The sequence below is a fragment of the Protopterus annectens genome, chromosome 1.part1 (genome assembly GCF_019279795.1).
Source record: "Protopterus annectens isolate FY-2018-M chromosome 1.part1, PAN1.0, whole genome shotgun sequence".
Classification (NCBI taxonomy): Eukaryota; Metazoa; Chordata; order Ceratodontiformes; family Protopteridae; genus Protopterus; species Protopterus annectens.
The window spans coordinates 1,748,936,525-1,748,948,612 of record NC_056726.1 but is presented as its reverse complement, the minus strand read 5'-3'; the positions used below and the strand labels follow the sequence as shown (position 1 = coordinate 1,748,948,612).

General features: G+C 41.8%; 1 protein-coding gene across 1 annotated transcript in view; it reads left to right on the top strand.

The window, feature by feature from the left end:
- Positions 1-12,088, top strand: part of CCHR1.PART1H2orf50 (chromosome chr1.part1 C2orf50 homolog) — a 398,845-nt gene that overhangs the window by 241,309 nt on the left and 145,448 nt on the right. The gene's annotated exons all lie outside the window — the stretch shown is intronic.

The following is a 12,088-nucleotide window of genomic DNA, read 5'->3' as shown; positions in this document are numbered from 1 at the left end:
TCACCAAAGCAGTGAGCCAGGACCACCTTCCTCTAACTAGGATGGGAAACTCAGTCACAGCTACTTGCTCTTGCCCTCCCCACCCCTTACCCTTTAGTGCCCGTGACATGAATTAAACATGGGTTGACCAAATCATTGTTTTACGTACAACATTTGGCTGGTGTTAAAACTAACAGTTGGCAGCAATTTTGTGAAAACAATGCATTACTTTTTAAAAAGTTGGTATGAAGTTCAAATGTTTAAGTAAACAAAGTAACATGTTGAAAAGTAATAAAAAGAAACTTACAATACAAGTCTTACCCAGTTTAATAAATGTTTGAAAACAGTTGTATATTTATCTTTTTGGGACAGAAATATAGTCTAGACTAACTTAGAAGCTGGAACATTCATAGCCATTTATGGGCAGTGCTTGTACATTTTCATAGGATCATATGAACTTACTAGGCTGTTGGCCCTGAGCCCCTTTACAAGACTAGCCAAGAATTTAGTCCATGTTCTAACAGGTCTGCACCCAATGTCCCTATCTAGCAGGGGCACAGGTGGAATCCCAATGGTGTATTTTCTGTTCCCTATCCAGTTATCCAGGTTGCTGTTAGAAATGGTTAGTGAGGTACAGAACGTATTCATAAAATACAGTTGACTCTACTGTGACAGAATCCACTAACCGTTAAACTAATAAATCAATGTATGGCTAAGATTAGTTTAAAATAACTTTAAATATTCCAACTGTGCATGACTGCAAAACCATGGAAAAAGTGCAAACACTTGTAAATGGTTAAGTGATCCAGCACAAAGTCTGCCAGTAGTGAACGTGAACGTACTGCAAATGCACTTCCCAAAAGTACAAGCACCAAATCAGAAAAACAAATGTAATTTTAACATTTACCAACAGATAGAACAAATAACTTCCACTCCAACCATACAAAAGCAAAAATACAGAGGTACAGTCAAGTATGGCATAAAAATGTGGGATCAAATAAACCGACATTCAGCTTCAGTGATTTGACAGTACTTGACCCATATTACTGTATCACAATTAAGGATCATGTGCAAAGAACTTTAGCTGATAGAAAAAGACAAATCTGTAAGGTGGTCATATTTTTTGTTGTCATCACAAGTGAAAACAATGTGTTTATTTCAGGTTGTGGTGTTAAAAGTAAAGAGAACGCATACATGAAAGTGCAGCATAAATACCTGCCAATATCATCTAGTCAAACAGGATGTACTGACATCATTATTCAGGCAGTCCTTGATTATTTATTTATTTATATATATATATATATATATATATATATATATATATATATATATATATATATATTTGTTGACCGGGAGTGTCCGACTGGATGTAGGTCCATTTTCAGCGGAGGCCCGGGGAGAAAAGCTCTTAGTTAATTGATTATCACTGTAAGCAATCAGTTAACTGCCAAACTGTATATTAATTTAACAGTTTGGCAGATAATGAACCACTTTACATTTGTTTAGCAGTTTGTACTATTCCTCCTCCTAATATATTTTGCAAAAAAATAAAATAAACACTGGAGCATCATCAAAGGAGCCCGCAGGATTTTTTTGGGGGGGCAAACCCCAAGCCCCCATGCCCTCCAGCCCCCCACCTGCCCAGCCCCACCCACTCCCCACCACTCCACGGAGCTTCCCATTGTCCATTATTTCCATTTGTCTGTGCATACTGTTTTATGCTTTACTTCTACAATGATTAGATATTTCATTTACTAAACCTAAACAAAGCAATAGTCCACACAATAAAAAACAGAGACTTAAAAAAACTTCTTCTACCCAACCCATATTCACTCTTCCTGACTGTATTAATTATACTATATATAATTTGATTATATCCCTTGTATAATACAGCACCACCTAGTTAATTGCCTACATTATATTAAAAAAATGGTAAGCTGGTATATTGCAATAGGAAGGAGCAAGCTTTGAAAAACATGCTTTAAAATTCCATACTACAATAGTGATACCATTTTCTAAAACAAAACAGTGCACATTTTAAGTAAATGAAGCTAAGCACCTTGTGTGGGAATAGAACCGACAGTCTTATGAAAACATCATTTTAGGCATAGTGATTTATAAAAGCTGTGTCATATTACAAATGCTACATTAATACTCACAGATAAAAAATGTGCTAACCCTTTCATACAGCAAATTCAAAAATTCAAAGGCAAACATTTCTTATTTCAATTGCAAACACATTTGTGATGACCATATTTTTTAAATAATCAAATTAGAAGTTCTCTCTTCACACACAAGATGATAACAAATATATTTTTTATTTATACTACAACTGAGTATGAGAGCATATTATTAATGCCCTGTGCTTGCCAGATGTTTATTGCATAAAGTATATGAACTAAGGGTAGTAGCTGCTTTATTTTTATTACAGAAATTATGGAAAATAACACTTTTAACTACACTTACTACTAAATGGCATTCATTTCCTCCCAACAATTCTACTTCTACTCAGCATCTGGGTCTTGCTAAGATACTTAATAGTTATATGATATACCTGGTGGTTGTTGTGCGGTTGAGTAAAAATAAAACAGGTTGCTACATTTAATTATAGTGAAGGGATTGTATGTTATGATTTATCTCCCAGGCATAGTTGTTATTTTTTACCCTTCTGGTTAGCTTTTTTGATCAAGAAGTTTTACCAGGCAGCTGTGTAAACAGCCTGCTTAATTCATATGGAAAAGTTTACTTTCTGTTTATTCCTTATTAAGCCTTTGCCAGTTTTCCTTTGGACCTCTGAGCAAATTGTATTGACAGAAAAAAGGTGACTTATTTTTTATTTGTGGAAATGTTGGCATTCAGTCATCATTGATTTTGTACTGTAATAGAATTCTTATTTAATTCATGAATAGAAACAGTCAGTAGCTGATTGCCTTGAGTCATCAGGTCTGAGACCTTGTTACCATGTTATGCCCAAACAGATTGTTTTAAAAATAAAAGCTGAAATAAGATACTTGTTAGTAAGTGGGGAAGCAATGGTTTGTTTGCACTGTTAGCTTACTTATCCTTCTTTTGGAAATGCAAGTGCTATATGTCTTATAAGCAGTCTTGGAGTCAGGGTTGTTCTCAGAGATCTGATATTTTTCCCAGTATTTATTCTGCTGTAATTCTAAGAGGTTTTAAGCTTTCCTTGCATACTTAATTGCCAAGCAGAAGGGGAAAGTGTACTCCTTCTGGTGATGCTACCAATATGAATCAGCAGTTGCTGGCTACTTTCTTTATCTGAAAGGTACCGCTGTTTAAATAAAATAGTGATTTATACTTAAATAATCAACTCAATTTACAATAGGGTGTCCGTGCTTGGAAGGTTTTATTTAATGGGATGCTTAGCCATTTCACTGGATCTAAGGTCAGTCTTCGGTGCAAGCGTATGTTGACCTGTGGTACTTATTTTGGAATTGGTATTTTTAACATGTTGTATTATTTTATCTGGCTATTGTGAAGGATCATGGTGTACATAATTCTTTATCGATTAATAAGTGTACAGTTTAGACTTTCTGGTGAAACTGAATATTTAATAAGCTAGTACTGTTCAGGCAGAGGTTTGCAGAAGTACAATCTTTTGTTGAGCTGTAACAGCATTGTGGGATTCTGGGCTCACTAAGTGTAATGAACCCACATCAGTAGTGGACTATAAGAATGTCAGCAGTTGGCCAGTATAGTAAATACGTATTTTGCATCAGTTTTGACTAGTGTAACGTAGTTCTACTTAATTTGTGAACTATTACTGTTTGTTTAGTTTTATCCAGAGACTAAGAACAGTGCCATAAGAAGGGTGAAGGCAATAAGTTCCCTGCCATGTCGAAAAACTTGTAAGGGGAACTGACTTGGGTATATAAAAACAAACAGTTTGACAGTTTACAAACTGTCATTAAGTGATCATAGATATTTATAGATGACGTATAAACTTGATTATACTTTCCTACTCTTTACATACCCTAGTTTCTACAAGGAAACCTCCCCCAGCTCGCTACACTCACTAACCTCTTCAAACCATGGACAAAAAGTTTTTCACTACCCTTCCCTTCATACTATTACTCCTTATTGTTTCCTATCTCTCTACCAGCTACGAAACCCTAACCCTAACAGGTGTCTTCCTCTCTAAAGGTCAAACCTCCATTCATTCTCATAACCACTCCAAACCCATCCCTCCGTCTCACTACCATGCTAATAACCAGACTCCTAAAATAAATCATCCTACCCTCAGCCACCCAAAGGTGCCCACAACAAAAGATACCCTAAAATTATTAATCAAACTCCAAAAAATATTTGACTACATAAAAAAATCTATCACAATAGATGGTGATATCCACCCCAACCCAGGTCCTAACTCTGACTTAGACCCCAAAACACTGAAAGATACCAGAAACCTAGTGGGCTCCCTCCTTATCCTTCATCTTAACCTAAGAAGTATTAATAATAAGATTCACAGCTTACATGCCTTGCTTGCAACTCACTCCCCTGACATCATGTGCCTATCGGAAACATGGCTTAAACCATGCACTAAGGATGAAGAAATTATCCCACCTGGATATAGCATCCTTAGGAGCGATCAAATAACCAGAAAAGGTGGGGGAATAGCTGTCATGTTCAAGAACTCCCTGAACATCACCATGAACCCACTCCAACCCCCAAAAATCCCCAATCTTGAACTAATTACTCTAAAGATTCGCCTAAACAACCAAAAAAGTATTAATCTCATAGTAACTTATCTACCACCAGGCAAAAATATTGAAAACCTAGAACTAATCCTCAGTTGGCTTGCTACCAACTATCCCCAAGAAACGATAATTCTAGGGGATGTTAATATTAACTGGGCCCTCTATTCCAAACTCCCAAATCCTCTCCCCATTAACTTACATGGTTTCTCACAAAATATTCTATCTCCTACCAGAATTGGTAATGCCCAACAAAAAGAGAGCATCCTTGACTGGATACTTACAAACAAGGCTCCAAATAATTATACTACGGGGACCCTTCCCAACGACCTTAGTGACCACCTGATTACCTTTATTATAAAGCACAAGTGTCCAACATCAAATCATCCACAAACCAGACTAGTCAGGAACAGTAAGAATTTTGTCCCGGACCATTTCATTGCAGATCTTAAGGCATGTAATTGGTCCATCCTAAAAACCTTACCCATAGATGAGAGTGTGTTATACTTTAATAACACTTTCCTAAAAATACTCGACTCGCATGCTCCTAAGCGTCTCACTAAAACTAAAATGCATCGCACCCTGGCTAACAAAGGACACGAAAGCCAAAATTAAACATCGTGACAAGGCCTGGCACAAATGGAGAGCCACTAAAACCCCACTAGATCGCATCAAGTTTCTCCAACTTAGAAACTCAACTAAAGCAGCCGTATTGTCTGACAAAAAACAGTATTACTGTCACCTCCAAAATAAACACCAGAATAATCCCAAGAAATTCTGGGCCGGTTTTAATCACCTCCTTCATCCAGGCAAACCCACCACCCCTACCCCTGAAAAACTCATTGGTAAAGATTCTAGAGAAATAGCCAACACCTTTAATTCATTTTTCACAGAAACCATTCAGTCCCTCGCCAACCAACTTACTACTTCTCCCTTGGCTACACCCTCAACCAAAGTCCAAACTTAACCCGCCCTCAACCTCCAACCCGTACCTACCTCCTATATTAGAACCCTCCTAAATAAACTCAAACCAACCACCTTAGCGGCTGACTTACTCCCAGCCAACTACCTACAAATTGCATCTGATGCCATAGCCTACCCTGTTTCTATCTTGGTTAACCAGACCATTTCAGAAGCTTCTATTCCCTCTATTTGGAAAATCTCCCACATCATCCCTCTACATAAAGGTGGATCTTCCACTGACACATCAAACTACAGACCCATAGCTATACTATCTCCTCTAGCCAAAATCATGGAACGCTGCATTCACAAGCAGCTCATTACCCATCTTACTCAAAACAATCTCCTGTCTCACACCCAGCATGGCTTCCGCCCCCATCACAGCACAACTACTGCTCTCCTTTCCTTTATTGACTCAGTTAACCACAATCGAAACAATAAATTCATAACCTCGGCGCTCTTTCTTGATCTATCCAAAGCCTTCGACATGGTTAATCACCAACAGTTGATCCACACACTGGAGGCATACTACCTTAGCAAAACTACCATAGACTGGTTTAATGACTACCTTTCTCATAGAAATCAGGCTGTCCTTTGGGAAAATAACTTATCCGACCTACTCCCCACAAATATCGGTGTTCCACAAGGATCTATTCTTGGTCCTCTTCTTTTCTCCTTATTTATTAACGATCTGCACTCTATCATTCCTAAAGCCACCTGTATACAATATGCAGACGACTCCACCCTGATCTGCTCCGACAGCTCCCTCGACAAACTCCAAGTTGCCACCCAAAACTGTTTTTCCCTAGTTGAAATGGTTCTTGGAACTAAAACTCTTACTTAACCCATCCAAAACCAAATTACTTCTGTTTTTCCCCACTACTTCCACCCTCAAGGAAATCAATCTCCTAGCACCAACCACCCCAACTTTCACGTGATATCCAATAATGGGACCATAATTGACCCTGTCTCCACACCAAACTACTTGGTGTGACCATAGACCAGCTTAAATTTGATACTCATATCAACCTGACCATTAAGTCGGTAAACAAGAAACTCGGGTCCATGTATAGAATTAAGAACTTCCTAACCCCACACACTAAATTAACCATTGCCCGGACTCACCTCCTTTCCACACTCCTCTATGCCTCCCCGATATTCTCCTTCCTTAATAAAAGAGAACTCAACAAACTATCTACAACCTATAACCACATAGCTAGATTTATCACAGGAATGCCCTATCATACACACCACTGTAACAATCTCAGAACATTACATTGGTTAGAACTACCTAACATTCTCAAACTCAATCAACTCATTGAGGCATTCAAAACAATCCACCATCCTGACAAAACCCCCGTAATGACCAAAATATTCATTCCCTACTCTAACCTTACATCCCTTAGATCTTCCAATAACCTACAAATTCAAACTATTAAATCTAACAACTCAGGAGGTGAAGCACTCTATGCTAATTCCATTGGAAAATCCTGGAATGCCCTCCCAAACAACCTAAGACACGAGACACGAGACTCACTCAACCAATTCAAAACAACTCAAAGATAAGATCTACTAAAATCTGATTGGTTATGCCCATGTTCTAATCCTGATTAATAGCCAACAGCCCACTACTACCTAATATCCATCCAATCCATAATTCAATGGTCTTCATTTGCAGTTTAGGATACTCCAACAACCTAAGAATGTTTTACCTATTTTTATTATCTGTATAACCCTTTTAATTGCTCATGTGACTTTGAATGTAATACCTTGTATTCTTATCTCCTGATTTTTTTGTCATAACTACCCTCTATGGAGCTTTTCTCCCCGGGCCTCTACTGAAAATGGACATGTATCCAGTTAGACTAGCCCGGTCAACAAATGTAAAATAAAATAAAAATAAAATAAAATTACCTTTCTCTCTGTTGTTCATAAGTGGCTGAATTGCTTAATGGCTGTTATACTGTTCTTTTTTTTTCCTCCAAAGGTAGGAGTGACGTATTAGATTGCTACTTTAATAACCATGCCTTTTATAAACTTTATGGGCTGCTGTTAAGAAATTAAGGCACAGGAAATGTATAAAATGTGTGCTTACTAATGTAGCAATCTAATAACTTATTGTTAACTTGAGATATATTTTACTGTTTACTGAGGGACATCGACTGATTATGTTGTCTCAGATGGCAGACTCCCTTGCTGCAGCCCTGCTTAACCTGAATAGCTTTCCTTTTTATCTCTGACAGTAAGTACTTAAATTGTTAAGCTAAAACCAACCAAAACAGCACCAAAGGGGTCTGTATAAAATCCAAAACTCGAGTGGTCAGTGTACACAGTTTATCGAAATGGTCAGTAAACAATATTTATTGAAATTAACTCTTAATGGCATCACCCCGTTTTCGCCTGCTAAAGCAGGACTTCTTCAGATAATAAACAATGTTAGGTTGTCTATCTCGCCTTCATTCTTGCTGGATGGGTTCGGAGCCGATCTTCGGCTCCGACTCGGCCTTTTACTAAAGCTCGAGAGCTATTTACCGGCTCAAGGCCTCCCCTTATCCCACAGTGCTAGGTGTCAGATATCCAGATCTCATTTGCCGCTTCAGCTACGAGGTTGCGTTTTTTTACCGGCTCCAGGTCGTATAATTCTTTATTGTATTTTTTGCTACCAGTATTGTGTAAATTTTAGTTATTCTTCCCTATTAGTTTAATTAGATTGTATACCCCATTAGATCCCACTTAGAAACTCTTTTTTTTTCAATTGTTACAGAGTTTTCTTCCCCCCCCCCTCACCCTTTGGGGTAGTGTTAGGCCTAGTTAGCTGCCTTTTTCTAATCTTATAGTTATCTTTTATATTATATATATATATATATATATATATATATATATATATATATATATAGATATTTTTTTGTTAGTGATAACTGTTGTGGTTTTAGTGGTATTGCTACTGTTAGTGTTACCTAGTGCGTGTGTGTGTGTGTGTGTGTGTGTGTGTGTGTGTGTGTGTGTGTGTGTGTGTGTGTGTGTGTGTGTGTGTGTGTGTGTGCATTGTTTTAAGCACTAGTTAACTTTGCTTGGTATCTCTTCTGTAATATGTCTAAAGATACCAAGGTTTCAGGTTTGAAGAAGTGTGACTCGTGCTGTCAGAAGATGTCTCTGACAGACGGTCACACTTCTTGTGTTTATTGCTTAGCCCCCTACATCTGCAGGACTCCTGTTCGGTCTGTCATGCCTTCAGTCCAAGAGTCCTGCAGGAGCGTAGGAATAACTCATTTTGAGGGGCTTGTTAAAGCCAGAAGGATCCCCGGCCAAGCCTTCATTGGGGAAATCCTTAAAGCCTGCCAAACTGTTGGCTCCCTGTTCGGAGCCGACGCCGAGTGGAGCTTCTGCCTCCTCATCAGTTCTGGCTGGAACTGACACTTCGAGACCTCAGTTGGCTCTGACATTGCTATCGGAGCCGAAAGCGTTCGAGATCTCCCTCGTTAGAGTCCGTTCGTTCGGCTCCCAGGTCTCCATTACTCCAGTCAGAGCGGAGCCATAGATCCCATTCCTCTCGGTCCTCCAGGCTATCTGATCATGACTTGGAGAGGGTGGTCAGTAGGCTCCTTAAGTCGCAGGCACTGGCCAAAATGTTGACTAGCCCTTCTCAAAGACTGTGGCTATCCCTGTGTCTTCTACAGTTCCTCCTCCGACTCTACCACTGTGTTTGGAGCCGGAGCTTGTTGGGGCTCGAATCGTCGGAACGTCTGAGCCGATACCACACCTTTTGGCTCCCTCATTGGCTCCGATCTCTTCAATGGTTCTGTCCTTGGAGGGATCCGGGCGCCGAGACTCTCTCTCATTGGCTCCGAGGGGGCGAGTGGCATCGGACCCTTGTCCGACCCCGTTCTCCCTCTCGGGGCCTCGGCGCAGGTGAGCTCGGCCCTGACATCGGCCTCGGAGCCGTCCCTCTCGGTACCGGGAGGGGTTCACGTCTCTTCGGAGCGTGGACCCTCTTCTCTGCCTTTGAGGTCATGAGGACCGTGCTGACTCTGGTGTCGACTCTGCGATCGACCCCTTCGGCTCCTCCCCCTATGGTGCCTGCGTCGGTCTCTGTCCACCCTCCTGACCCCAAGCGTGGAGAACAGGTGCTCCAGGTAGCCCCATTGGGTGTATCTTCCTCTTCCGAGGCCTCCCCTGATCATTCAGAGGAGCCCCCTCAGAAGAGAAAATGTAAGAGGAAACATGTTGACTCCCCCGAGTCAGTCACCTCAGACACCGACTTGGAGGATTCGGAAGGGTCCCCAAGGTCCCCCTCTGAGGATGTCTCCTTCTCAGACATCCTTGAGATCCTTAGGCAGAGAGGGAACTGGACTGCCCTTAACCCTTCTGAGGATGAGTCGGTGTACCTGGATGCGTTTGGTTCTCACCCTTCCACCTCCTGGGTGTCTCCGCCTTTCGACCCGCTCATGGAAGTGGTGGCTCGGAAGGCGTGGACAGCCCCGGACACAGTGGAACCAACTCCCCGCAGGCCCACAAAATTCATTACAGCCCTGTCCAACAAACAGTTTCTTACAAAGGGTGTCCCTGTTGATGCCATAGTTGTTGCAGCAGCCACTAAGAAGGAGTTGGCTGACCCTTCTGTACCTGTCCATCCACCTAATAAAGAATCTAGGACAATGGACAGGTACGTGAAGTGGATGTTTCTTCAGTGACCTTTACCATGCGGTCGCTGAACTATCTGTGCCATTTCACCCACCTTCAAAGGGATCTCCTTAAGGAACTGGGTGATACCCTTCAGGATCCATCTGCTGCGGGGTCTCAGGAAAAGATTAACTCCCAGCTGGTGACCCTTAACTCTATAGTCAACTCCTCCATGCGGCTCATTTCTGCAGCTGATGGGGCGAGTAGGGCCGCAGGCACAGGCATGGCTTTGAGAAGACATGCCTGGATGCGCGAGCTGTAACTTTGCTGAAGGTGTCCTTCACCAATACCCCCTTCGATGGTTCGGCTTTGTTTGGACCACAGGTGAAAGATACCCTTACCAGGTGTGAGCAGGAAGGCAAGACTCTCTCTGCCGTGGGAGTCCATTTTTCTACTCCCTCTAGACCATACCCTAAAGGTCAGAAGGGTGGAAAAATGTGGTTTCGCAAACCCCAGGGAGTCATGCCTGACACACGTGGTGAGTTTCCCTCTAGGGGCAGAGGAGGGAACAACAGACACCGCCCGAGGGGCAGAGGGGGTCCGAAAAATCAGGGTAGCAGGGAAGCTTTCTCTGACAAACCCTTTCAGCACCCCTGAGGGGCTGCCCAACTGTCCACCCTCGGAGGCAGTCGGGGGAAGATTGTCACTGTACCCAGAAGCCTGGCGACTCCTCACACAAGACAATTGGGTACAGTCTATCATATCCGAGGGTTACAAAATCCCTTTTGTCCACACCCCCGTGCAAACAAACAGATCCCTTCCAGATGTTCCACCTGGTCTAAGGGAAAAAGCAGTACTAAAAATTTCAAAACTGCTAGAAAAAAGAGCCATCCAGCAAGTCCCAGCAGACCAGCAAGGATCCGGGATTTACTCCATGTTCTTTTTGGTACCAAAAAAAAACAGGGGACTGGAGACCCATTTTGGATCTCAGCAGGTTAAACAAGTCTGTTCAAAGAATGAAGTTCCGGATGGTCACGCTTCAGTCCATTCTACCCTTTTTGGGTCAGGACAATTGGATGTGCTCCATAGACCATCAGGATGCGTGCTACCATATCAAAATGGACAGGTGCTCCAGAAGGTTTCTCTGCTTCCGGCTGGGAGCCAGTCACTATTAGTTCAGAGCCCTGCCCTTTGGTCTCACCACAGCCCCCAGGGTGTTCACCAAATGCATGGCAGTGGTTACGGCTCACCTGAGATGGCGAGGATTCCAGGTGTTTCAATATCTAGACGACTGGCTCCTAACTGCTTCCACCAGGCATCAGCTAATCTGAGCCAGGGATTATACCATCCAAACTTGCTCCGAGCTAGGTATCTCTATAAACTTTGAAAAGTCTGCATTGTTGCCTTGTCAATCTATAACCTTTATAGGCGCCATATTAAATACAAAAGAACTGTCGGCAAAACTTCCATTAGAAAGAGTATTAGACATTCGCCGACATGTTCAAACGTTACTACAGTGCAAGAGAATTCAGGCCAGATTTGTACTGAAAACCTTGGGTCTCATGGCAGCAGCAATCACATTACTTCCCCTGGCTCATTTTCACATGTGGATTCTTCAGTGGATGCTTTTTACCCAATGGTCCTTTCAACAGATTCCGATGTCTAACAACATAATAATCACCCAATCATGCAAAGACCACCTTTCTTGGTGGATGGTCTCCCCTCAAGTTTTTCAGGGCAGACCGTTTGTCCTTCCTCCTCCGGTTGCCACGGTGACAACGGATGCCTCCCTGATCGGGTGGGGGGGCATTTTC